We start from the raw sequence: 26,734 nt of genomic DNA on the forward strand, positions 1-26,734 counted from the left end.
CCATCACCAGCCTGGCAGCAGCATTCTGTGCAAGCTGAAGTTGATGCACTAGCCCCTTGTTAATACCCAGATAACGGGCATTACAGTAGTCTAATCTAGACAACACAAGGGCTACTGTGGCCTGTTTTAGGGCAGAGAAGGATAGAAATTGAGAGATCTTACTGAGAATCCTTATTATTGCAAAGCAGGTAGAGACTGACCTATTGAGTTTGAGGCCCAAGGAAAGAGAGTTGTCAATTAAGATGCCCACATTTTTGGCACTGAGGCCAGGACAGGGGCAAGGACCAAGTGTGTCCGGCCACCAGGTGACTGACCAAATGTCCTGATGGTTTCCAAACATTAAAACCTCTGTTTTTTCACCATTGAGTTTTAAATAGTTCTCTACCATCCAGGAGGCCACTGCCTGCATACAGTTTTTAAAAGTTGATGCTGATGCTTCCACACTGTCAGTGATAGAGACCATATTTTGAGTGTCATCAGCATAAGACAAAACTTCTAACCCAATGATATTACCACCCTGGCAAGAGGGGCCACATAGATATTGGGCATTTAAGGGGGCAGCACAGCCTTTCTGCTACCCCTGGGGGGCAAGTTGGACGTTTTGTCCGCAATCTGCCATGTGTGGATAGAAAGCCCCTAGATACCAGAGGTTTCAAAATGGGGTCAAAACAAAAAGATGGGGAGGCCCACTCTGGCAACGGTCAATACCCCCCCTCCTCTCAAGAACAGGCAATGGAGGTTTTCTGCCTCCCTGTCAGGGGCAGAAATCCCACTAGACACCAGAGAAATTAAAATGAGGCAAATAAACAGGTGGGTGTGCCACACCCTGGTGCCATTGCTCCATACTCCCACCCCAATAGGGGTAACATAGTTGTCATGCCCCTTTGGGGGCATTGAAAGTTCCAAAGATACCAGAGTATTTTTAAAATATGTAATGGGGTGGGGCCAGCCTCTCCTGACATTGGCCTGCACCTCCACCCCTAAAGCCCTAAAAGTATTTCTGTTCCCTTGGGGACTAATGCATACCCTCCCCCAGGGAAAATCAGAGGAAATATCAATGCTTCTGATTGCAGTTTCTAAATATGGGCCAGCGGAGAGGAGGTAAAACACAATTTCATCTCACTTGCCGTGCTGAATGGTTGCACTATTAGAGTTCGTGGCAACCAAGAAAAGATTCTAAACGCAAGCGATTCTGAAAATTAGACATCCAGGGAAGCTCGCAAATGTATGATTTGCATGAACCCCACTACATTTTCTTTACTCATAATACCATGTTGTCCTCAAAGTTTGCATAAAAATACACATTTTGTTCAAATTTCTCTGACAGAAAATGTAAGAAGCTGTGGGGATCCACAACATTCTTACCACCAGTGTTCCCCCACATCTCCCAGTAAAAATGGTGCACCATTTGAGCAGCTGGGCCTAGCACCCGTGATAGGAATAGTTCTAAATAAGGATCTTCTGAAATCTACATGGTCTTCACGTGGTCCTTGGCTTATTCTGTTCCTGTTGAAGGTGCTGGATCAAATCACTCAAGCTAGGTACCGTTTTCATCAGTACAAGTTTGGGAATGTGTGGTGGTAAGAAATTTGCGGATCACCACAGGTTCCATAACTTTTCCACACAGAAATGTTTTAGCCAAACTTTAGGTTTGTAAGTCTGGGTAAAAAAAGTAACCCACACAAGCAAGACCACCTTGGTGCCTAATATTTAGAAATGTCTTGGCTTGTTAAGTTTCCCTTGGTGGCGGCTAAGAACAGGCCCGAAATCCACAGATATCCACATTTAAAAAAAGAGTCAGTGTTGAGTACAAAAATTTGACCTGTTCATTTTGTGTTTTGGAACTTTACTTGTTAGGAACCCCTGGACACACCTTAACAAGTATGGTGCCATTTTTTATCAGGACAGTTGCGGGACAACCGTAAGTAGGAAATTTGTGGAACCCCAAATATTCCAGAATATTCTCTGACAGTTTTCGGTGAAAAGGACATTGTGGGTAGGAAAAAAAGGAGGATCCATGCACGCCAGGCCCCACTAGACTCCTAGAGTGTCTAGGTTTCAGAAACTTCTTGGTTTGATAGGCTTGCCTGGGTGGTGGCTAAACCTGAGCCCAAATTCCACAGTCACCCACATTGTAAAAAAAAACCTTATCTGCTGGGTGAAATGTGATGTCTCCAGGTCATGTTTTTGGGGTATTATATGTTGTGACTGTAGCTTCCTCCCCAGGCAGGGTCCTTTCCAAGGACCATGCCACACACAGTGCTTAGTATACCACATCTTTATTCACCTTTCATGTAACCGCGAACTCATCATTCTAAACCTGCATTCATTTTGCTACGCTCTAACGCTTACATCACAGTTCTATGGAGTCCATCAGGAGACACAATAGTTCTGTCATTGCTAACTCACACAACACTACATCTCCACCTCTGTTAAATAAAAAACAAAACATTTTTAACAAATATATACACAATCATAGCTCTTAAATGAGTCTACATGGCGCTTTGATCACATGTCCGGACTGTGTCTTTGGAAACTGGGTACAGGCAATAGAAGAGTCCATGACTTGCAATTGCGATGTAGGAACAACAGCAGTCAGGGGGTTTTCACTTGTCCTTTTAGACCCTGTCTCTACATTGACATCAGTGCCTGACAAGTGATGAGCCACATGTCGGAAATGTGAGGGATCTCATGTAATGGACTTCCCAGAAAGTTCGGCAGTCACCATGTCTCCTTCACTGGTCATACTTTGAAAGGGCTCAGCATCGAAGGGAGCATCAGCTTTCTATTTTCTGGACTGACAGACAAATACTCAATCTTCTCTAGTGAAAATAATGTCTTTTGCATGTCTGCGCTTATCTGCATAGGCCTTCAGTTTCCATTTTTCATCTAAGTCATTTACACCAATTTCATCCTCAGTACTTGATCTTCTGGTGGTCCATTGAGGTAACTTGGTCATTATGGCTCTGCTGAACATCAAGGTTACAGGGCTTTCACCTGTGGTCGAGTGAGGAGTCAAGCGGTAAGCTCAAAGATTAGAATGCAAGACAATTTTAAATTAGAGCTTTTCCAGTACAGCATGCTGAACAGCTTCCTTAAGAGTACTCATGAAACATTCAACAAGGCCATTGACCTGTGGCCACAGAGGTATCCTCTTCTGAAGCTTCACATTAAGATGTCTGATAAAGTCTCTGAATTATCAACTGTTGAAAGGTAGGCCGGTGTCAGATTTTAAGATCGCAGGAACACCCCATTTCATGTAGATGCCATCTAATCTCTCAATGACTCTTTCTTGAGTGATAGATGAGAGATCTTCTATCAATGGAAATCAGGTGTTTTCATCCACAATCAACATCGGGCGATGTTCATTGTCAAGAGGACCGACGAAGTAATGCATTTTCATTCATGCTTTGGCAACTCTGACATGTTTAAAGTGTGTTGAGTGGTTTTTGATGAAAGGCAGTTGCATAGTTGACAGGTCTTCAATTCTCTTTGAACTCTCTCATCGAGATGTGGAAACTAGACTCCAGCTTGGACAGATTTTTTTGTGGCCACTATTCCACTATGTCCTTAATGGTCACTTCAATTATCTGTGGTTGCAGACTCTCCGGGATAACAATTTTCAAACCTCTTAGAATAATGCCCTCCTGAGTAATGAACAGTTCAGCTTTGACATTTTTAAATTTCTGGTACTCACTGTCACTGGTAAGAGGTCAGGGTGCTGGTGTCAAGACTGATGTATAATAATGTCTTATAGTTTTAAGATGTCACAATCTTGACTCATGGCTGTGATGAAATGGCAGCTGGCGTGCTTGGTTTTACAATGAAAGTTATGTATGCTTCAGATGTCTTTGAAGGGCTGCTGGGGCACTGCAGAGGCACTCTTGAGAAGTAGTTAGCAGGGTTTTGATATTTTCCTGCTTGGTGCACAATTGTGTAGTTCTATTCTTGTAATCATAGACCCCAACGTTCAATGTGAGGATTGGCAAAGATGGTCAATAATGCTCGATGATCTGTCATATGTGTGAAATGCTTCACATTTAAGAACACATGTATATGTTCACAAGCCCACTGCTAAGCTTTCTTTCTCTGGTTGTGAAGAAGCACGTTCAGATTGGGACAAACTTCTGCTTGCATATGCCACAATATGACGTCTAGCATTCAGGAGTCTGCTGTGCAACTATTGCACCTAACCCCACCCGGCTAGCATCAACACCAACCTCGGTATGAAGCTTTGGATCAAAGTATGCCTTTTCAGTAGCATTCTCAACAGCTTATTTAATTTTCTTGAAGCTTTACTCACTTAACAGAGCACTCACAGTGGCAAAGTCTCATTTATATCTTGAACAGTAGATGACCATGCCAAGGAATGAACATAACATGCAAACATCTTGTGGGGGACTGGCAGTTGACAATGCTTGCACTTTATCTGGATCCAGTGTCATGCCCCCATCAGAAAGGATATGGCCAAATAATTTTAATTTTGTACTATGGAACTCACATTTCTCAGCATTCAAAGTTAAACCTGCATCAGCAAGCAAGCAACAGACTTGCTTGAGAGCTTTATCGTGTTCCTTCTGTGTAGCTCCGAAAACTATAATTGAAAGAAGTCATGACAGGCTGTATGATATGTTGAATTACATCTTGAAAAAGCTCTGCAGATGATAACATACCAAAACGTAGGGCCTTATTACGATGGCGGACGGTCAGGCCGCTAACTGCCAGCATTTTGGGCAGGAACTGTCCAACAATGAGTTAGCCGTTCTGCCTGCCCTATTAGTATACATCCGCCATGCAGGTGGCCATAACATTTTTTTTTCTTCCAGGAAAAGGGCTGCAGTACAAGCCACAGTAGAAAAGGGCACATTGTGCACACCCATGCACCGCATGCCAGGCAACACAGTGCATGGATGTGTGGGGGGCACTACAAGTGCCCCCCAGGCCACTTAGCAGTGACTCACAGGGGGTGGGAGCTTTCACCGAACATATGACATCGCTAGATTTCAAGGTGAAGTATAAGAAATCCTTTGTCATGGTATGCAGGCCCAAATCAACGAAAACACAAAAATACACAGTGAATGGGATAGCTATTGAGAAGGTAAAAAACTTTAGTTATCTGGGGATGTGTTTAATTCGAACCTAAATTGGGACCAACTTTTAGTATCTCAAGAGTTATTGAGGGGCTGTTTCGATTTGCGGCCAAACTTGGTCATAAGCCTGTTGCCGAGCTGATAACCCTATACAAATCAAAATGTCTGTCAGGAGCAACTTATGGTGCAGGAGTGTGGGGATATCAAAAGAGTACACAGATCCAAATAATTGAGAACAATTTTTTGAAGAGACTCTTATTTATCCCGTCTAGTTCGCCTACCTCATTTTGTCACTCGGAGGTGGGCATTGATTATATTACAGATATAATACACATGGCACCCCTGTTTTTATGGGGGAAAATCTGGTCTTCAGAGGAACTTTATTTCTCCCGACTTGTCTTAAAAGATTGCATGAATCTAGACAATGCAATGGCGGTACCCTGGTTACGCTATGTTAAACACCCCTTTTATAAATAGGGTTAGAAGATTTTTAAGACAAACCTGAACATGAAAATGTCCATAAAAGAAGCTTTTGGATCTGAGCTGAATATATCTTCTAGGTCCTCAGATAGATCGGACCCCCCTTTTTTAAAACAGCAACAATTTTATTTGTCTTTTAGCTTACAGGGAAATGCACGTTTTTTAATGACTAGATTTCGTTTAGGCACACTGCACTTTCTTGTGGCTTTTCCAAAACAGGTGGGGTGGTGTGAGAGGCTACCCTCCTGTCCTTGTAAAATCACATCCCAACAAAATACTATGCACCTTATGTTATTTTGCGCATTATATAAAGACCCTAGGGTGCGTTTTCTTAAACCAATTTTAAACGAAAATTGTTTCCGATCCCATAGAGAGGGTTTAAATTATTTACATTCCCTAGCAAACGCTTCCATTTGTAGCTCTGTGCTTAGTTTTATAAAAAATGTTTTTATAACAAGGAAACAATATGCAATGTAAAAGTACGTAATTGGGTGTTTTATTGTCTGCAAAAATATTATTTATGTTTTTGTTTTTTTTGTAAATATTGTTTTATTTTATGATTGTATGTCTTCCTTGTGAACTTTTATGATTCATCTGGAATTGAATAAAGGTTTCTGACTGACTGACTGACTGACTAATATGTGTTGAAAAGGTTATAATGTACCTGCAATTCTCCTCAAGTTTCAACTGATGATATCTTTTATTCAAACCAAGGCAAGAGAATACTTTCGCATCATTCAATTCTGTTATCAGCAATCTGCAAACCTGGATGTTTGTCTCTTTTAAATGCCATATTGTGTGACGCATATCCACTCAGGTGTGTACAGCTCCTTCATAGTCCTTTTTGGCTACTGCCACAATGGGAGAAACTCATGGCATTGAACCAGTGGAACGCTCAATGATATCATGTTTGGGAAAGGTGGAATTGAATTAAAATGGTCAGATTGGGAATCTGATATGGATTGGTGCATGCAGGCTGAGAGAGAGCGGTGTACGAAAGCAGGGGTTGTTCGGGGAAGTGGACCAAAATCTGGGCCCCATGGAATGAAAGCAGGGGTTGGGTGTTCACCCCCTTTGGGGATGCCTCTCCATTTGCGGAGGGAAATAAATCACTGTAATTTGGTGCTCTTTGACCGCGACATATAGATAATTGCAGGTAAGTAAACAATTTAATTAATGAAACGAATTTCATAGCGTGCATTACATCGCAAAATGCGATGCAGTGCGTGCTACGAATTTCGTTTTATTAATTACATTGTTTACTTACCTGCAATTCTCTATATGCTGTTTTTTGGCAACCCCATCCTGCCCCTCCCCCTCCCCGCCTCCCTGCCCCACCTTAACTCCCTCCACGGGCCGCGGCTGTTGACCTCCCTCTTGGTCTTCCTGAAGACCTTTGGAATTGTTCTCAAGTGCCATCCAGCAGCTTTGGTGGTGTCTAGCTTCGGGTATGGACAGCTCTGTGAACACAACCCCAGGCACTTCTTCACCTAATGGTGTGGTATGAAGAATCTCATTAATTAGTTCTGATAAGCAGATGACCTATTCTTGTATCTGGTTCACTTTACTTTTAGGCGTGTCTGTGTACTGTCTGACACCTGGTTGATCTCTGAGTCACAGCACTTCTGATCACAACGTTATGTTGCACTTTGCTGCTTTTTTCAAATCTGGTTGCATCCACATTTAGCTTTATCACTCGGTATGATGCATAGGTTTAGTTGGCATAGTAGCGTAGCATCCCTCTTTACAGCCTTACCAGCAAGCTTTTGGCCAACAATGTGTACCTTTCTCAGTGCAGCTTTCGTTATCTTCAAATGCTTCACATGGACTGGAGCTGCACCTGAACTTCACATACTCCAAAAGTTGATTCTGCACTTCAACGGAGGCACACATGGCACGCACAAGCAATTTGCTGGACCACAGCAAACTCTCTGGGAGAGCACTGTCAATCTTCAGGTTCCTTATTCCCTATCACCAGTTGTAGTGTCCTCCACAGCCTGGGTATGCCAATGACTACACCACACACTGAACTTAGCCTAAAATGTCTTTATTTGTCTGTGTGTAACAGGAACTCAACATTTTTAACCTGCATTCGCTTCACTCTAACGCTTATGCCACAGTTCTACTGAGTACTTCAGGAGCCACAAGGGTTCCATCATTGCTAACTCCCACAACACTACAATTGCCACCTCTCAAGTGGGGTACTGTATTTATCGGGAGATATGTGGGAAAACAGAGTAGTAGAACATTTATTACCAACCAGATTTCTCTGCATTTTTGTCTTCCAAATGTAAACCAAAGTACAAGAAACAAGACATTTTGCAAAATGCCCTCTGAATAAAATGATTATATGGGTAACCCTAAGTTTAAAGGTGTACAAATAACCACGATTCCTAAACTCAGTATCTTGCCCACATTTCAGAAATACATAGGTTGCCTTTAAAACCAATTTTTCATTGATTATATATTACCATATGATGTATGGTAAGTACACAATGAAAAATCATTATAATCTGAAGCTCAGTGGTTGGCTCGCGTATTGAGTAGAGTTTTGCATAGTTCTGGAGAACCTGCAAACCCTATATAAAAAAATGACAGATGAAAACATTTTCACCATTGTCTTTTTTTCCTGCTTACTTATAATATTTATTTATATAAATGATTAGTTTCTTTGCAAAACCTTTACACAAATGGCCCTTTGCTGAATTCAGAATTGTATCTCTTTTCAGAAATGTATATATTTCTGAGGTCATCCTTGGGTTTCACTCCTGTCTCCACCACAAACAGAAAGTAGGTTGGACACAAATTTGGCATGGATATTTTGGGGCTTATTATGGGTACGGGCGGTCCTGGGACGGCTGTACTCACGGTGGGGGTCCAACCCCCACAACCCGTCTGCCCTATTATGGGTGAGGCGGTGGGACTGCCACCTTCACCGGTATCAAAGATCCTGCTGTAGCAGGACCTGAATATGGTGATGGTGTCAATGCCGAGTATGTTATGACCTTCATATTAAAGGCCCATTGCATGGCAGGGACACTGCCAGGAAAAGGGTGGCTGAAATGCAGGCAAGGGGGCTCTGACAGGGCCCCCCGGCCGAATCTGAATATGGGGGTGTGTGAGGGGGGCACGTGTGTGCCCCCCTGAAATTGCACCTTTGTTCCTGCATGGTGTGGCATGCACAACATGGTACATGTAGTAACGTGCTGCAGGCTCTCTCAGGGCGGTGCTATGCTTGTTAGGCTCTCCTATGAGCCTAACATACCGCCACCGTGAAAACACCTCAGCACCGCCTGCCCACCCTGGATTAAACTCATAATCCAGCGGCCCGTGATCCACAGGCTTGGCGGTCTTCCTAGGACCCCGGCAGTGACGGTCACAGCCGAAGACTGACAAACTCATAATAAGCCCCTTAAAGTGGAGAAAAAGATATGAAGGTGTAAGTGCTAAGTCCCCAAATATAAAGTAAGGGTTCTGCACTAGGAGTAAAAAATGACTCAGCAGCTAAGGGGTTAATGAAAGCCAAATATGGTGTTGAGAATCACCTTATTTTCAAAAACAGAGTACAGTGAATTATTTGCAGAGATAACATGGCCCTATACATCTGCAAGCTTGTTTTCCTAATAGCTAGATATCATAGTAAGCTCAGCTGCAGATCGTGCAGAAACCGAGTTTTTTTGCAAATAACTACCACCAGCAAATTACAACATAACTGTTTTGTCAATCAGAGTTCTTCACAACTACAGTAAGCATGCCAGAAGGAAAATAACATTTACAAGAACTAATTCAAGAAAACATGTTAGGAAATTGCAATCTGTCAAAGCAGATTATAAAGCATGGGAACACTGAATAGTCAGCTTCATGAAAACAAAACCCCATTAAGCAAAGTGATACAAGGGACAATGCAATGCTTTCATCCAGTGCAGCGGAATGAAGTTGAAGCATTTATTGATCAACAAAGCATACGAATATTCACCATACACTAAAAGCGCATTAACCATTTAATTCGTGTGATGGTTTTAAACATGTCTACACTGTGTATTAGCAATTTTGCTAGAAGGTGGGAGCCTGATTGCAGTAAATGTTTCTCCATAAGAGGGTAAACAAGTTGAATTTTAATTGTAGGAATTAACTTTACGATCAGAAAGGGGTGTTTTCTAATATTTCTATTTTTAATACGCACACAGATAGCATTTGATACTATTTTCCAAAGCGAGATTTTGATGTCACCTTAGAACCAACACTTCTCTCTTATTTATTTACAAATGCAATACGTTTGAAATTGTCCGATTCTCTCTCAAAAACACAGGCATCTGCACAGACGTGTCGATCCCTGCATTGACCAATACACGCGTTGCATATGTTTACTTGCACCATTCCTCCACCCTCCCCGTCTTCCATTTCCTGACCGTAATGTGTCATTTCTCACTGACAGCAGCATGCATCTATGGGTAAGGCAATAACTTGCATCAATGGTCCCTTCATATGGTCTCATACAGTATATGCATCAGTGGCCGTAGACCAGGAGTGTCAAGTGTAAATCCAGGAGGATTTGATCCATGCCCAATTTTAAGAATGACCTCCGACTATATAAATTATTTCTATTTGAAGTATTCTATGTAAAAACTATGTTATGTGGATGTCCCCGGAAATATGGTATGGACTAACTATGCCTGGATCTAAGTTGAGCCCCCCTGTTTTTTTAGAGGGCTATGCATCATGTGCCTAAGACGTTATATGCCTCATTGGACCCAAGTAGTTTGCATCAATGGCCTCAGGTAGTAACTGGAAAACTATGCCCAAGTAGCTGTAATGACCTTCTTGGTACATCGATTTAAAGGCACTCCTTATTAACCAGCTTTTATGACCCCAGACAGTCACTAGCAGTAATGCCTCACACAGTAACAAGTATTAACAGCCCTACTCCATAAAAATCCACTAAATGGACAATATGGCCCCACAATAGCAGAACTTAGTGGCACCACATAGTCAGGGACACGAGAATTAAGCAGCAGGGGACGGTCAAATTATGCTGCAGGTTTGAGTAAATTATGCAGCAAGAAAAGGCAAAATATGCTACGTAATGCGGCACATTTTGTGATAGTATTACTTCATTGTTTTGTCATTTTCACACTTGTTAACACAGTCTGGACATTGGATGCACCTCATTAGTACCAGTATAACACCCAAAAATAGCAATAATCAACAGATAGGTGATAGTCAACCTTTGTAAAGGGCTGACAACAGACGTCATTGCAGTTTTTGAACCGTTTGAAGTCGAACCCCCATTTATTGTTTAAATCTACAAATTATGCAGCAAATGATGGATTACGTGGCAAATGCGACAAATCTTTAACTAAGCAAAGAAAGCTGTGGCCATACTAAAGCATACTTTCAGTTTCCCTACATTTAGTAACAAGCACTAAGGGCCAGATGTACGACCCTATTTTGCATTCGCAAATGGGTTTGCGACCCGTTTGCGCATGCAAAATGTGAAAGGGCTATGTACAATTCCTAAATAGCGAGTCGCAATTTATTTGCAACTCGCTATTTTGGAATTGCGAGTCGCTATTAGGAAGGGGCGTTACCTTCCTAATAGAAACCACAACCCCGTGTATGAATGGTTGGCGACTCCAATTGTGGTTGCAAAAAACTCGCAAATTACCACCCTCCTCATGAAGGTAGTAATGCACTCTCAAAGGGAAGAAGTCGCTAGGGGACCCCTTCCCCTTGTAAATGCAGGGGAAAATATTTTTTAGGGGCAGGCAGTGGTCCCAGGGACTATTGCCTGCCCTTAAAAAATGTAATGAAAACATTTCATTTTAATTTTTTTTAAATGCATCCCGTTTTCCTTTAAGGAAAATGGGCTGCATTAAAAAAACTGCTTTATTTAAAAGCAGTCCCAGACATGGAGGTCTGCAGAGCCCAGCAGGCAACCATCCCTGGGAGGGCAAGCCATTCCCATGGGGTCGCAAATTGCAAGTGGCTCATTTATATTCATAAGCCTCTCATTTTGAGACCCCATTGGGAATCGTAAACAGTGTCTGTGACACTATTGTACACTCATTTTGCGAGTCGCAAATTGCGAGTCGCAATTTGGCGCAATTTGAGACTAGCAAAAATCAATGGTCGTACATCTGGCCCAGATTCTTAGTCCCACACACTAATCAACATAACTGACCACACAGGGAGCATTACAATTTGGGCTCTCAGTTTATGGTATTGATTTGTTTAACATTTCCGTCTGTATTTATCCATATTTATTTTTTGGCCATTTTATCTGTTTCTATCCATATTTATTTTGTGTTTTGCGTATAAATGTAGTTGTAAAACTGTACATTTCCATATTTATTTAAAATATAGATACGCACTCATTCTTTGATGTTTGTTATGTTTTAGCTATTTAAGTTGCCAAATATTACATAACAGTACATCCACTGGTAAATATTAGCATTATACCACAAATGTATGTTGACACGTAGTTATTTAAAGAAATTTCATCCTATTTCTTTTTATTTTTCATGCTGTCCATCTGCTCAGCTGTTGGGCTATAATTCATAAAAGACAGCACGAAGAGTCACTTAAAAGAAGCACATTTTCTGTATTTATCCACTTTTAATAATAAATGTAGACAGAAAACACATTGTTATTTGCCTGTATTTATCTGTAAAAATCCGTAAAAACGGAAAACAGGGAGCCTTAATTACAATTCAGCACAGAAACAAGCAGTAAAGAGCATAGTCATGAAGGTGAGGCAATTGTTTCATCCCATTGAAGTGGATGTGCACCATTGCACAAAAAGTCTAAAGGGCCTAAATATGAGTTTGGAGGTCTGATGGAGAGCCAAACCCACGCTTATGGTGTGCCTATCGCAGCACCGGTGGTTCAACCACCTTATCACAAGTTTGGTGGTCGGACCGCCAAAGGACCATTGCAACCTCCAGGAATCTATGATCCCTTGGTAGTGTTGCAGCGGTTTTGAGACACAATATGTTGGCGGTGCCGCTATTCAGAGTTTCCTCACATCCATCTTTTTCATGGAGGTGTGTCTGCCATGAAAAGGGTGACAGTGAGGAAACTAATGGAGCCCTACAGGGCCCTTTTGCCTATCAGCCACGGTTGGAATGCAGTGGGGGAACATTTTGTGCCCCCTGTGTGCATGCACCTCCAGTTCCTGCATGGCATGGACTGCACAGTCCATGCCATCTTGGAACGTGCTTTGCGCTCCCATTGCGGTGCCTTTCTAAGGCTCAGATATGCGCCTTAGAAATGCACCGCCGTGGGACCTCCAAAGCGCCTCCAGCCAGACCAGGTTAAACTCCTAATCTGGGGGGTGGTGAGCGAATGGCTTCGGTGGTCTAGCATCAGGCGTTAGCTCCCCCTGCAAGACAGCCAAAGTTGTAATCAGGCCCTTAGGCAGCCTTTGTCTGCAACCACACAGCATAACCACCAGGATACTAGTTGCTTGAAAAACATGCATTCCACAAGATTTGTTTTGAAAACTTGGAGGCAATTCTGTGCTCTGTTCAAACCAGTGACTGGCTGATCACTAGCTAGTGATGAGTTAAACCTGCTTAGTTACTATTTCAAACTTCTTACATTGCTCTTACTCTATATTTCCCTTAATTCTTCCTACTCACGGATGGGCCTGCCATTAGATAACTGGCTTCGAACCATTGCCTCAGGAGTACGTGATAAGTCCCAGCTACTCATGCACTCCCATGTTTTACATTTTGGTCCCTGATATTTCTAACTCCTGGCTCTTCCTTACTGTTTTAAAAAATCTGCCATTTAATTTAAAATGCAAATTCATGTAACTCATGTAAAGTAAGAGGTGGTAAATGCTTGTGCATATTGTGTGTGCCTGACTAGCATCATAAAAGCGAACCCCAACTTCCTATAGGTAGTGTTGGAAGTAAGAAGAGAATAAGTGATCTCAAGTAATAAACTTTGCAAAAAAGAAGACTAGATCGGTTCTGATTAGGGGTATTAACCACATTTTACCATCAGTGTTGGAAAAAAGCTCTATGTGAAGGATCATCCCAAACTTTTTGCCTTTCTCCCCTTCTTTTTCGGACATGTTTTGTTAGCTTTGGCACTCTGAGCACTTTACCGCTGAAATTCAGTGCTAAAGTGCATGCACTCTCTCCTCTATACATGGTTAGATAGACTTATCCACAATTGGCATATTTAAATTACCTATAAGTCCTTAGTATAGCACTCTCCATGTTCCCAGGAACTGTAAATTAAATGCTGCTAGTAGGCCTACAGCACTGATTGTGCTACCCACACAAGTAGACTGTTAAACATGTCTCAGGCCACTGCCACTGCAGAGCCTGTGAGTGCAGTTTACACTGCCAAGTTTACTTGGTTTTTAAAACCCCTTGCCAAGCCTTAAACTTCCCTTTTTTTACATATATCATCCCTACGCTAGGCCCTAAGTAGCCCATAGGGCAGGGAGCTGTGTAATAAAAGGTTGGACATGTACGTTTAAGCTGTACAGGTTCTGCTGTTGAAAAACACCCAAATTCAATATTCACTAATTAGAGGCCTACCCCTCACACAGGGTAACATTGGGAATTGCTTCTTACACTTTTACTATTTAATTCCTGATTGAGAAGGAGTAGATCTATCATGTGTCATATCATTGGAATGGTAATGATAAGTCATCTTTACTGGTAAAGTCAAACTTATCATTACCCTTTAAAAAACAAAGCACTTTTAGAAAGATGCCATTTCTCTCCTCTTAGCCCTGTGTGCATGCAGCCTTTCTCCAATACACATCCGGGGTGGGTGACAGCTGAACTTAGTGCATTCCATCTAGACAGTCACACATAAAGGGAACTTAGGTTTGATTGAGTGGCCATCCACATCCTGATGGGTTATCCTGGGCAGGATGAAAGGGAGGAGCTGACACTTGTAACTGAATAGGCTGTGTCCTGTTCCCACACAAAGGACTGCATACCCCCCTGAAGTGAGTCTGGTACCAGAGCTGGGAGGGAGGACCTCTGAGCACTTCAAAGCTCTTCTCTGAAGTCACCCCAATTATAAAAACACTACTGGGTATAAGAACTGAACTTATGACTCTACCACTTCAGTACACTACTGGACCTGTGAAGATCACTGCCAGAAGGAAGGACTGCTGTGCTGCTACAAGGACTGCCACTCTGATGGACAGGTGATCTGTAGGAACTGCTTTTCTGCTGTGCTGCTCTGCTGCTTGCTACCCTCTGCCCTGCTGAGGAAGGATTGGACCCATCGCACTTGAACTCAGAGTGACTCCAAAAGCATGCTGGCTTGCCTCCTGTTCTAAGTCTCAGAGACATCAAAGACCTTTCAACAACCTGGAAAAGTAACTGGACTTTGCTTGCTGCAGGTCTTGCCCTGCCAAGTGATGCCCATCCAGTCCTGGTCCCTTGGAATTCGATATAAAGTGCTACAACAGCTTGTTTTCTGGCAACAACGTTGGAAGATTGGAACTGGTGCATCTCCCTCAATGCATCACCACTCTTGCACAGACTTGGACTGTCAGAAATGGGATTGTTGGTAGGCTAGGGTGCGGGCCGGAGTCAGGCAAAAACCACCACTATAGTCAGGATAAGGGAGTTACATGTCTAAAATAACCCCTGCTCACCCCCTTGATAGCTTGGCACGAGCAGCCAGGCTTATTTAGAGGCAGTGTGTAAAGCATTTGCACGGAACCAACAGTAAGACAGTGAATGCACAACAAAAGGACACCACACCAGTTTGGAAAAATATCCAATATTTTTTATATAATTAATACAAGACCAAAAACAATGAAAATCCACAATACTATACTTAAAAGTTTGCAGCTCAAAAATACATTGATTAAAAAGGGTTCCTTGTAAGGATAGCTCCATCAGGGCTTCCAAGGTGTCGTGAGCATACAAATCCCAAAACAGTTCTGGCTGACCGTGGGGTCGCAGGCCAACTACTGTGTCGGGAAGACCCGCAAACAGTACCCTTCAGAGATGCAGAGTGGTGGGTCCCTCGAAGTCACTTGCATTGCAGGTCGAGCTCCTTACTGATGGGATACGGAGCGCTGGCGCCAACAGGCATCAGGTGCTGCGGTGTGAAGTGTAATGGTGTGTCGTGCAGTGCCCCCAGGTCGCGGTGCGAGCAGCGACTCGGTGGGGGCGTCAGATGGCATCGTCGGTGAGACCAGGGTCGCGGTCTGAGATGGAGGGGGTGCTCGTCACAGTGATAGCAGGTCACGGTGCAAGCAGCAGAGTTGTCATTGCTGAAGCGCAGTCGTCGGATGACGAACAAGAGCCGATGACACCGGCGCCGATGGGCCACGGCTGCGGTGTGGGATGAGGGCGGTGCATTGTGTAAACTTACTAGTGGTGCCCCCGAACCACAGTGCAAGCAGTGGCGTTGATTTTTGCGGGAAGTGGTGGCGTCAGGAAGGTCATGCCGTTGTCGTATAATGAGGTGATGCAGAGTGCGGGCCAACAAGTGGCGGTGCGAACAGAGGCTCAGTGATGGCGTCAGCAGGCATCATAGCTGAGACCAGGGTCACGGTCCTGCGTGGTGGTGGTGCCCTCTGCAGTGCAAAAACTTTGGCGTGAAGCAAGGCAGTGCGGAGTGCGGTGCCCACAGGTCACAGAGCAAGCAGCGGCCCGGTGATGGCGTCAGCAGGCATTGTCGGTGAGACCAGGGTCGCGGTGCGGTGTTGTGAAGGTGCCCTCTGCGGTGCCTTCAGGACACGGGTTCAGCAGGGTTGTCATAGGCGTCGCTGAGTGGCGTTCTTCTGGTTGCAGCACAGAACACACAGTCCCTAGTGCTGCGGGTCAAAAAACCTGAAGTCTTTGCTGTTCCTGAGACTTCGTGAACAGGGGGCAAGCTCTACTTCAAGCCCTTGGAGAATCTCACCAATTCGGTTGCAGAAAGTCCAGTCCAGGCCTTTCACTGCCCAAGACAGAAGCAGCCACTGCAGGTCAGCCCAACAAAGCACGCAGCAAAGCAGTCGTTCCTTTTAGCCGCTTTTCCGGCTGTTCTTCTGTGCAGTCTTCTTGATCCAGATGAGTTCCAAAGTTCCCGAGTCTGGGACCCAGTATTTGTACACAAAAATCCTTTGATCTTCCAGGCAGAGGGTGTCGGAGTCCGGCAGAACTAGTTGGGCCTTCTCTGGTGTGAATTCCTGGCAGGAGGTGGAGACTGCTTTGTCAGAGGAAGACCAGGCTCTTTGAGGTGCAAGGAAATCTCCTGCCTCTTCCCCCATTGTAACCCAGGACTATTTAGCCATTTGCTGACCTACCTAGACTATCGGGAGCCATCCTGATTCCTAGCCATCTGTCGTCCAAAAACCAGACAGGCAATCCACATTCCAACAGAGGCAAACGGGATGACCAAGCAAAATAATACCCACTTTCTAAAAGTGGCCTCTTTGAACTCAGAATGAAAAGGACACCCTCGCTAAAGACTGTGTCTTTAGACGCTAAGTTCAGGCATACCCAACTTCATTCACTTATACCTTTTTCGGGCTTCGTACTTGGGTGGCACAATCAGTGCTGCAGGCCCACAAGTAGCAGTTGACTCACAAGCCCCCTGCACCCACTGTGCCCTTTATTGGGGACTGACAAGTAAGTCACGCATCCAATCATAACACAATTTACCACAGGAGCACCAGCGCTTTACAGCTGATCTGCAGTGTGAAAAGTGTGCCAAAACGATATACCAGCAAAAAATAAAGTCCTAGCCCCGGGAGACGGGGTACCCTGGCCGGAAATAGCCTGGGAGGTGGACTGCTTGGCCCCCCTCCCTTGGAAGAAAAAGGTACAAAAAAAGAAATGGCCAGCCCCCCTCCCCTTTTAAAAATTAAGTATAAATAAAGGCCTAGCCCCAGGGGATGAGGTCCCCATGACCGAAATTGGCCTCAGAAGGAGGTGCGCAGTCCCCCTCTGGTTTCATTTAATTAAAAAACTAAAACAATGGCTCAGGCCTGGGGGATGGAGTCCCCGGGGCCTCCCCGGGGCCCAAAAGGGTCAAGGGAAGGGGGGGCCACCCAGCTCCCCCTTCTTAAAATAAAAAAAAATCAGAAGCCGGCAACTCTCTGGAGCATCACCCCCTTTCTCCACTACTCTGCAAATGCGCCTCCTAGCCTGCTTTAAGTGTGGGGATGAAGTCCCCTTCATCCCCCTTCATCATAACAAGTTTTGGGTTTATTTAAAGTAATTGTTTTTACGTAAAAAAGTGTTTTTTTATCTTTTTATTAAGGATTATTTAATTATTTTGGCAATAAGATTGTACACAATATATTTCTGATTCCACATTCTTGGCATATTATATGCTTATATACATCCAACAATTTTTTTTTGCAATAGTTTTGTTTCTGATATGTATAAAAATCGATATTTCTAACACTTAATATGTGTGTTTTTGATATTGGTGGTTTTTATGGTTAAGTATACGTAGGGAATATTTTTGTTATATTTAATTTCTGATATTTTTGGGATTAATATTATATCAGTGATCCCAGAGCAGGCTACACACAACCAGAAATTAGCCGCTCCCGCTGACAGTGACAGGTGCAGGAGCTGCCTGCACAGGAAGCTCCCACAAATTATACCACAATGGACTGAGAGATAGCATGGTATTGTGGCCCCAAAGGGTGAGAACTGTGCACTTTACTGGTAGTAAACTGAATCTGTGACTGAGGGAAAGACTAATCCCTACACCATTCACTCTAGTAATCCTCACTGCGATTTTCCTGCAATAGGCCAGAGGACAATGTCATTGCCTAAGGAGACTGTCCTCAAATCACTATAGGTGCTATTTTCCCTTGGTTATCTATAAGTATGTCCTTCTGCATTGTATGCACAGTACATAGTTCCACTGCATGCAGTTTTAAAGTACTTTTTGTTTTCTTAACCTTAAGCACTAAGTGGAAAGCAATTTGTTGATTGGTAATTAAGATTTATTGAGTATTTATTAAGTCTCATACTCTACCTCCAACACCTCCCTGAGTAAGCTTTGGATTGGCCGACTTCACAACCCTGAAAGTCAAGTGCTATGGAGGTGTTATTGGTGATCAATGAGGTTTTGTACTAGGTTTTAGTCCATAGAGACCCCTGGAAACGGCTATATTTGACACAGTCTGAGGCCTGTAACTCCCGACGGTCCAAAGACTTGTCATCAGCATGCACTGTTCCCCTATCCCATTGCCAAGCCCCACTGGCAGAGTGTCAGAAGATTTGTTTATCTACCTTACTGAGTCAATGATTATGTACATGCATAATATCTAGGAAATATTGTCCCCACATGTGTGAAGTAATAGCAGTGCTCAAATGATCACAAAACGTTTTATTAATACCTAGATGCTGATTGATTCGATAGAAAAATGAATTAAGTTAATAAACAGGACCTGGTCCTCAATAGGTTTCTTTTCCAACCTTTTAATAGTGAAGCAGACTTTCAGTCTGACAGAAAAAAATGTTTAACTGTCTTAGTTTACCCATTACAGTTGTAATGCCTCTTAGTCCAAAAAGCTCCAGAAAGAGGTTTTTCGTGTGTTTATATCTTAATATGGCAATCTACAACTCATCCATTACAAAGACTAAACGTATTTCTTCCTTTTTAGCACAGAACGATAACTCTTAACCAAATATCATGATACAACGTGAACCTCGTAAAAGCCACTAAAATCTTAATGGTTTCCATAAATGTCTAATAAATCCTTCATCCCAGGGGCGCACAAACTACAGATAATCCTTCAAAACATTCTCTTGTGTGAAGAAGGAATTCTTAGCAGCTGCACTATACTCCTTCGTATTATCACGTCAGCCGTGGGAAGAGCCTACCACATGAGCTGTATCTCATTTAAAACCATGTCAGGAAGGTTAATCTCTCTTGCTGGAGGTGCTCTGGAATGGCCCTGGGTTATACCATGGATCCACATGACACAGATGTTGAAGTATTTTCTTATCATGTTAAACAAACACATCAATATATTCTTAATTCCGCTGTCTAACTTCTTTGACTGAGGAGCGTTGTTCTTGATTTGTAGGTTATATTGAATGTGTTGCAGTTTAAATCTATCTAAAACCCTTTGCTAGGGACATGGGAGACCTCTGCAGCCCCCCCAGGGGGCCCAAGCCTTCAGATGGCCCCTACTCAGCCGAAAGTTAATGAATATCTATGAGATTGGGGAGACTCAGGGGCTCTCATGCCATTGGGGGGTTGTTCATCACTGTGCCTGACGCTCCTGCTCTTTGCCCAAGTTGTTGCAATACCTATTGCTTGCAGCATTTAAGTTGACTTTTCTTTTTTACTTTATGTACGAGTCGATTTTGTCCTTGATGCAACATTCAAACAGTACCGACTGTTTTAGATTGGTGATTAGAATTGCAAAATACATAAAATGACAGCAGACACGATTACATCGAAATTTTGTTTATCTTTTTATGTATTTATTTATAATTGTGTCTTTAGTACAGGTGAAGCCGCCCTTGGCAGTCAGAGCTTAGTTTAGATAATCTTAACCACTTCGGCGCTCATGACGAGCTCAGCTCGTCATGAGTTACGTCGCTCGCACGCTGATGACGAGCTGAGCTCATCATGCAACGCGGCTTTTTAAAAAACGCAGCGCGCAGCAGGAAAACCGCTAGCACGCATGCGGTTAATAACAAATAAATAGAGTGGTTAGAGGTTTTCTAAGGGGTCTGCCGCCAGCCCTGACGAATGCTGGGGTTGTCAAATTCGAAGGCTGCTTGTTATTCATTCCTCTGTCCATCCTACAATCCCTGCCTCAATCCTAAATTTTGATCGAAGAAAGAACCGAAGAATGATTGCCATGCAGTCGTCTGTACCGTGTTGTTCCCTCTACCTGGCAAAAGACACTGCTGAACTGCACCTGTTGATCCTTCGACTAGCAAAGAGACGACTGTGCCTGTAGTGCCTGGCTCATGGAAAGGTTGCTCTTGAACCCCAGTCATGGGAAGTAAACTTGAAGAGTGGGTTGTCTGACTTCCTGTTACAGCACCAGGGCCACAAAAGATGAGGAATCTTTTCCTGGCCAGTCAGTAGCCACAATTGTTTGATCTGTTTTTGACCACCGACATGCGGCCCAAACAACTAAGTCCAGATGTTGAAAAATTGCATCAAGATCTGCTAGACCTGAAAGAGTCATCAGGGTGAAATTTAGTCACCAAAGACAGATACTGGCCTTCACCAAAGGGAACCAATGGTTTTTCTGTGACCAGAGACCAGAAGTCCAGCGGCAACTAGACATTTGGTGGAACAAAGAGTACTTCTAGGGATATTGACCCCTGTTGACAAAGTCACCCCACCCGGACTTTGGACTGAGTACTAGCCTCAGGAAGAGCCCTGTTGACCGCACAGCATCCTCAGCATCTTACAGCATCTTCAGCGTCCTGTATCCCTTGCATCAAGTCAACTCCATTGAAGTCTATGGCAGTTCACCTATAGAGCCTGGAACTAGACTTGAGCCTGCTTTGGTGACAAGGTAACTATCCTACGACTCTTACTTTCCCCCTTGACCTCCTCCATGCTCTAGTTGGTTGCCCAAAGTGTGCCGGAACAGACAAACAAAACTTTGTAAAAGTTTTACAAAGCTTCTAAACTTTCTGCTTAACAGTGCTTGTTGGAGTTTTGCATACAAAACATTGATTTGTGATTTACTTATAAAAACCCTTTCCTCCGGAATCCTCTGGTCAATTTTGTTTGTTTTGATGTAAACAAATTCATTTAATAGGACCATTTCTTATAAATTGGTGCTTGATTACTTTCATGCTGTGTGATACTGACTTTCCTATATCATTGTTTTTGTACTTCTAAATGCTTTGCATTTGTTCCTTTGTTTAAGTCTGAGTGCTCAAAGCCACAGCTACCCAGGTTTGAGCTCAGGTTTTACAAATGAGTCTGATTGGACCCAAGTCTGTAACATGAGTGCATTTGAGGAATACCAGCAATCTCATAATGCTGTAGTCACTTACAAATAGGTGCACTGCCATTACTCCACCTTCATTGCACTCCGATATTTACACTCGCTTCATGTAGGTTTGAGTGTTACAATGGTTTCAGAAAATGCCCAATAACCTCCCATTTTTTTTCAGAAGCGTAGAAGTAGGCATATCTTTCCAAAGATATTCTCCATATTAAAAAAATAGGTTAAAAAAAATAACTGTTATTGCACAATTACTCTTACCCCACACCTTTGGATTATCAGCTTGATGAAAAACCCACAAGTATAAGGACTATAGAGGTGGGTGCACCAAGAAATGTACAACTATCTGAATTTTATCTCGAAAATACGGTGGCAGAAGAGAGGTTATGTATCACAAAATAGTACAAACACTGTACAAATCAAATGCACATACAACTACATGTGCATAAATGTCTATGTTGTTTGTAAATCTGTTACATATTGCGCTCTAAGTGGGGATGAACAGCGTCCTGAAGTAGAATCCAGCTATTTAAAAAAATGCGTTTGGCCAAAGACTCTAAGGTGGTTCATGGCTGTCTATTTACTGACCCATACAAGAGGTCGCTACGCCAACTCACTAAAGTGTCAGGTATGGCAGAAGTGACATGACTCACCATTTGACCCTAAGAAACATCACATGGTTGAGACTGCTACCGTAGCCCCTCAGTACAATTTATTTTATTTTCCTGCTGAGAAAATAAGCGTGAGGCAAGGACTGAAAACTACAAACTAGGTTCAAAAAGTGCTCTTGACTATCTGGTCCTGTAGCTGACCAAATTCCAAGCTTATCAATGGGCAGCACAAGCGTAGCAGCTGCTACAGGTGTGATCCACAGTTGACATCCACGATTATGCCCAAAGGGAAATTTACGGATTGTAATCAGAGATTATCTAATTTCCATTAAGAGAAGAGCTGAGACATATTAATATTCAAAATATATACCAAGTAAACCAGAAAAACTAGAAATTTAGTTTTTGATTGGCTAGAGTAGGCACCTAAGCCAGGCAGAACCCACCACTCTAGTCAGGGCAAGTAAGTTACACATCAAATAACCTGTGCTTACCCTCTAGTAGTTTAGCACAGAGCAGGCAGGCTTATCATCAGAGGCCGTGTGCAAAGGGAATGCACGACACACTTACACAGAAACACAGTGAATACACCACAAAAGAGAATCCACACAGGATAACAATAAATACTGTGCATATTATGCAAATAATGTGATAGTACTTATTATCCTGACAGTGCAAGAATCAAAACGACATACATTACAACACCAGGACATGAAATGCACTACGTAGGTTAGAGGCATGAGATACATCACCAAATATCACCAGTAGAGCAGAATCACAAAATATCACCATAAATGCATCAGCAACAATAAGCCCATGTGGGCACAGGAACCCATGCGCCCATATTAGTGAGGTTACAGTAATCTTTGTGTGCCCTGGTGCATTGATTATATATAGGACTAAAAACGTAGACCACAGGAGTCCCTGTGTGCCTACTACATATAATACAGGGATTGAAAAGAATTTCTCAATGCAACACTTCACCGGGGCCCTCCATGGAAGATCCGTCCTGTATTGTTGAATTCTAGACTAGGTGCCCCACAGATCAAGTGTCCCCAAATACGTCCTTGAAATCAGGGGGGGCACACTTCAAGATCACATGGGAGACTTCTTGCGGCCCCTGTGCTCGATTCACAACTGCAGCTGCCTGTGAATGTGCTGTACAGCAGCCAAGCCCAGTACCTTCTCGGTGCCACCGTGGTCTCTCCTGATCCAGGCCACGCGTCCACTGTATCAAGGAGGGACTCAAAAGCAGTTGGCGGTGGGCTTCGGTGCAGGGCCAGCGGCATCTTCGTTGGGCCGTCAGACTCTGCCCATCCTATGATATCAACAGAGTTCCTCTGCTTCACTCTCGCCCCCTCCTGGGGTTTTCCCGCATCCATATGCCTCTTTCCTGATAGAAAAGAAGCTCTGGGGAACCAAGGAATGCCTAGTGAGCACTTGCACCCAAAGACAGTACCGGGCCTCACAGTGTTGGTGCAGCACCAATAAAGAAGGGTTCAGCACACTTTGGGGGCAAGCGAGTAGCGATCTCAGCTCCACATGGACTGAAAAGAACAGCGCTCACCATGTGCTGAACTAGCAGGAACCTGGAGCAGTACACAGAGCTCCCCATGCATTGGGCTCCTGAGAGAACACTTGGTGGGAGCACAGGGAGCAGCAGGCCGGCCAGCACATACAGGTCCTTAGTAGAGAAGCAGTACCTCCACCAATCCAACAGGCAGCAGGCCAGCACAACAAAGTAGGTAGTCCTGATGGCGGCAGTGCTCAATTTGAGCCAGTGCTTTTCGGAGCCGAGCACCAGCAGTTAATTGGTTTCCGGTGCTCGGCATCGGCACCTAATTGTCAACACCATCCTTGGAGCAAAGCTATTAAATAGTGGCTCTGCTCATCTAATTCAGGAATGAGAAGAACAACGGTTGTTTAGGAATACAATATACAATAAAATTGCTAATACCTGCCTCCCCAGACATTCCTTTAGCTTTGGGGACCTAGAATAATCTGAACTGTCACATTTAAATGCGAGAGAGATGGGTAGTAGTTGTTTTGACAGCGATGACAAGGGCAGTGGGTGGTGCAAGCTGCAGTAGCCTCCTGGTCCGAGCCTTGGCACTTAATATTTTACAAATTAAGCTTCCTCCTAGCAGCACAGCAGCACTCTGTTCCAGCAGCATCTGGTTACAATTCTATGTAGTTTCTAAAATCATGGGGTCAGAACCCCTGTACTTATACTCATAAATGTCTTTGATGTAGGGGGTGACTTCACAAGAAACCTTAGACACAAAACTCCCTTTCAATCCAGCCCTGGCTCCAGAAATCCATAGGGGGTAAATAAGCCCTTTGTGTGAGGGCAAGAGACAGCCTATACAATTGTAAATTGTGCCCAACCTCTCCCTGTCCCAGCCCAAGAAGACCATCAGTATGTAGATGAATGTAAGTGTAATCCCTGTCACACCCAGCCCCTCCTCTGTGATGGCTGTCTGAAAAGTACACACAAAGTGTAGCTGTCACCCAGGCCCAAAGGCGGATTAGAGTCAGGCTGCAAAGCACAAAGAGTCATAAGTACAGAGAAATGCCCACTTTCTAAAAGTGGATTTTCTAAAATATGAATGTAAAATCCAACTACACCAGTAAGCATAATTTATCACTACCATTCTAAACATACCAAACATGGCAACATTACACCATTCGGATCAGGAATGACATTTTAAGTATATATATAAACCTTAGAAATTCACTGAAGAAACCATAGGTTTCAGGGGCGTTATAGTTAGTTGGACATTTCACTCATACAAAACCATAGAAATTCCCCCGTTATAGTTAGTTCAGCTAACTATAATTTGTGCGCCCGCTATGCACTGCTGATGACATCACACATTACATCACTCATGACATGGTCAGTGACATCACTCATGACATCACTGATGACATCTCAAATGACATCACTGATGACATCACTGATTAAATCATCCAGTGAATGTGTGTTTTTCGGAAAATTAAATATGTTTTATATATCTATATCTTAAGTTCGTTTGAAGAATAAATGGGTATATAAGTGCATAAATGTGTCATTGGAAGAGAGCCAGGAAAGCCAGGCCTTCGCCATAGACAACAGCAAGGGGCGACGCAAGAAAAGAAAAGTAAAAAGGGCAATTAAAAATGTCCCGAAAGCCAAAAGGGATTGCACTTCAAAGCCGAAAGATAACACTGCAGTCTCCAAGTCTATAAAGGACTTTGTAGGGAAACACTACAAATCTACAGAGCCAATAATAAATTTGGAATATGAGGAGGAGAATGGCGCGGAGGTCAGAGAAAACACGGGGGTAGAGGAGGAGAATCAGATAAGGAAAGAAATGGGAGAATATCCCGAAGAAGAAATAGAGGAAGGAAGGGAGGGCCCTATACTGATAAACCTCACCCTTTTGAGTCAAAATCTTCAAATAGCAGCACCTCGTCTTTCATCATCGCCAAAAATGTGTTCGCTGCAATCCTCAGAAAATGAAGGGAAAAAAGGAAATGAAAGTCAGAGTCTGAGCTTTGTCTGGGGAGGTGCACCAGATCAAGCTCTGCAGCACCTAAATGGCCAAAAAAAAAAAAAACGAGCAGGACGCTATAAGAACTGGAAGTCAAGCCAATTCAGAAAGGAATAACCCACAGGACTCGGACCTCTCTGTAACGCCCTCTTCCTCGTTGATGGATCTAATATTGATGTTACAGAAGACATTACAAGGAATTCTAGAAGTAACATTGTCAAATAATGGAGTGTTGAAAGCTCAGAAACTGTCTTTAAAAAAGATTGAAGAGGTATTGGTGGGGATTAAGAGCCAAATGCCAAATATGTGAAGTCCAGTAGTTACCCCCCAGCCCATAGAAGAAAGCGTAGAGAAGGAATCTGCAGAGGCAAACGTGGTAAAACTAGTAGCTTCCCCTCAGCACATAGAACAAAGTATAGTGAATGAATCTGTAGAGGCATTAGATAATGTATATATCTCCAGACGCCCAATGCTGATAAAAAGGCGTGGTGTGTATGTAGTGGCCCCCACTAGGAATAGGGTAGGCAAGAAGCGGGTCCCGAACATATCAACAAAGAGAAAAGGGAAGAAACTGGAGGGGGATGCACAGTCAGGCCTAAATGCATTTGCTCCGACCTATGTACTGATTGGACCCTCGCAATCGGAGATTAAAATAACTAAGACCCCAATAGTATCGAGGAAAAGGCGGAGTAGTAAGGAGTTGAAGGAGAAACCCCTAACAACCCACACCGTAAACCAGAAAGTAAAGATATCCGCAGGACAATCCAAAAATCGCCAAAGAGTTGACAGCTCACAACCTCGAGAACCAGCAGGAGGGGAAAGTAAAGGGATGGCCCCAGGGAGATCAAAGGGTAGTCAGTTAAAACACGAAACTCCCAAGAAATTGTTAGAGGTGGATAACAATAAATGGGTATACCTGGAACAGATACAGGTGGTGCAAAGGGGAAAGATGGTTAGAAAAATGAACCCCCTAAATAGGGCGCAGATTCTAACCGCATTCGCCAAATGCAGTAGCCTGAGTGGGATCAGCACAAACGATCTGAGGCAGGTAGGCTTTGTTGAAAATAAAAAGGGTAAGGAAATAACAAAAGTGTC

Source organism: Lissotriton helveticus, chromosome 2_1, assembly GCF_964261635.1.
Source record: "Lissotriton helveticus chromosome 2_1, aLisHel1.1, whole genome shotgun sequence".
NCBI classification, from domain to species: Eukaryota; Metazoa; Chordata; class Amphibia; order Caudata; family Salamandridae; genus Lissotriton; species Lissotriton helveticus.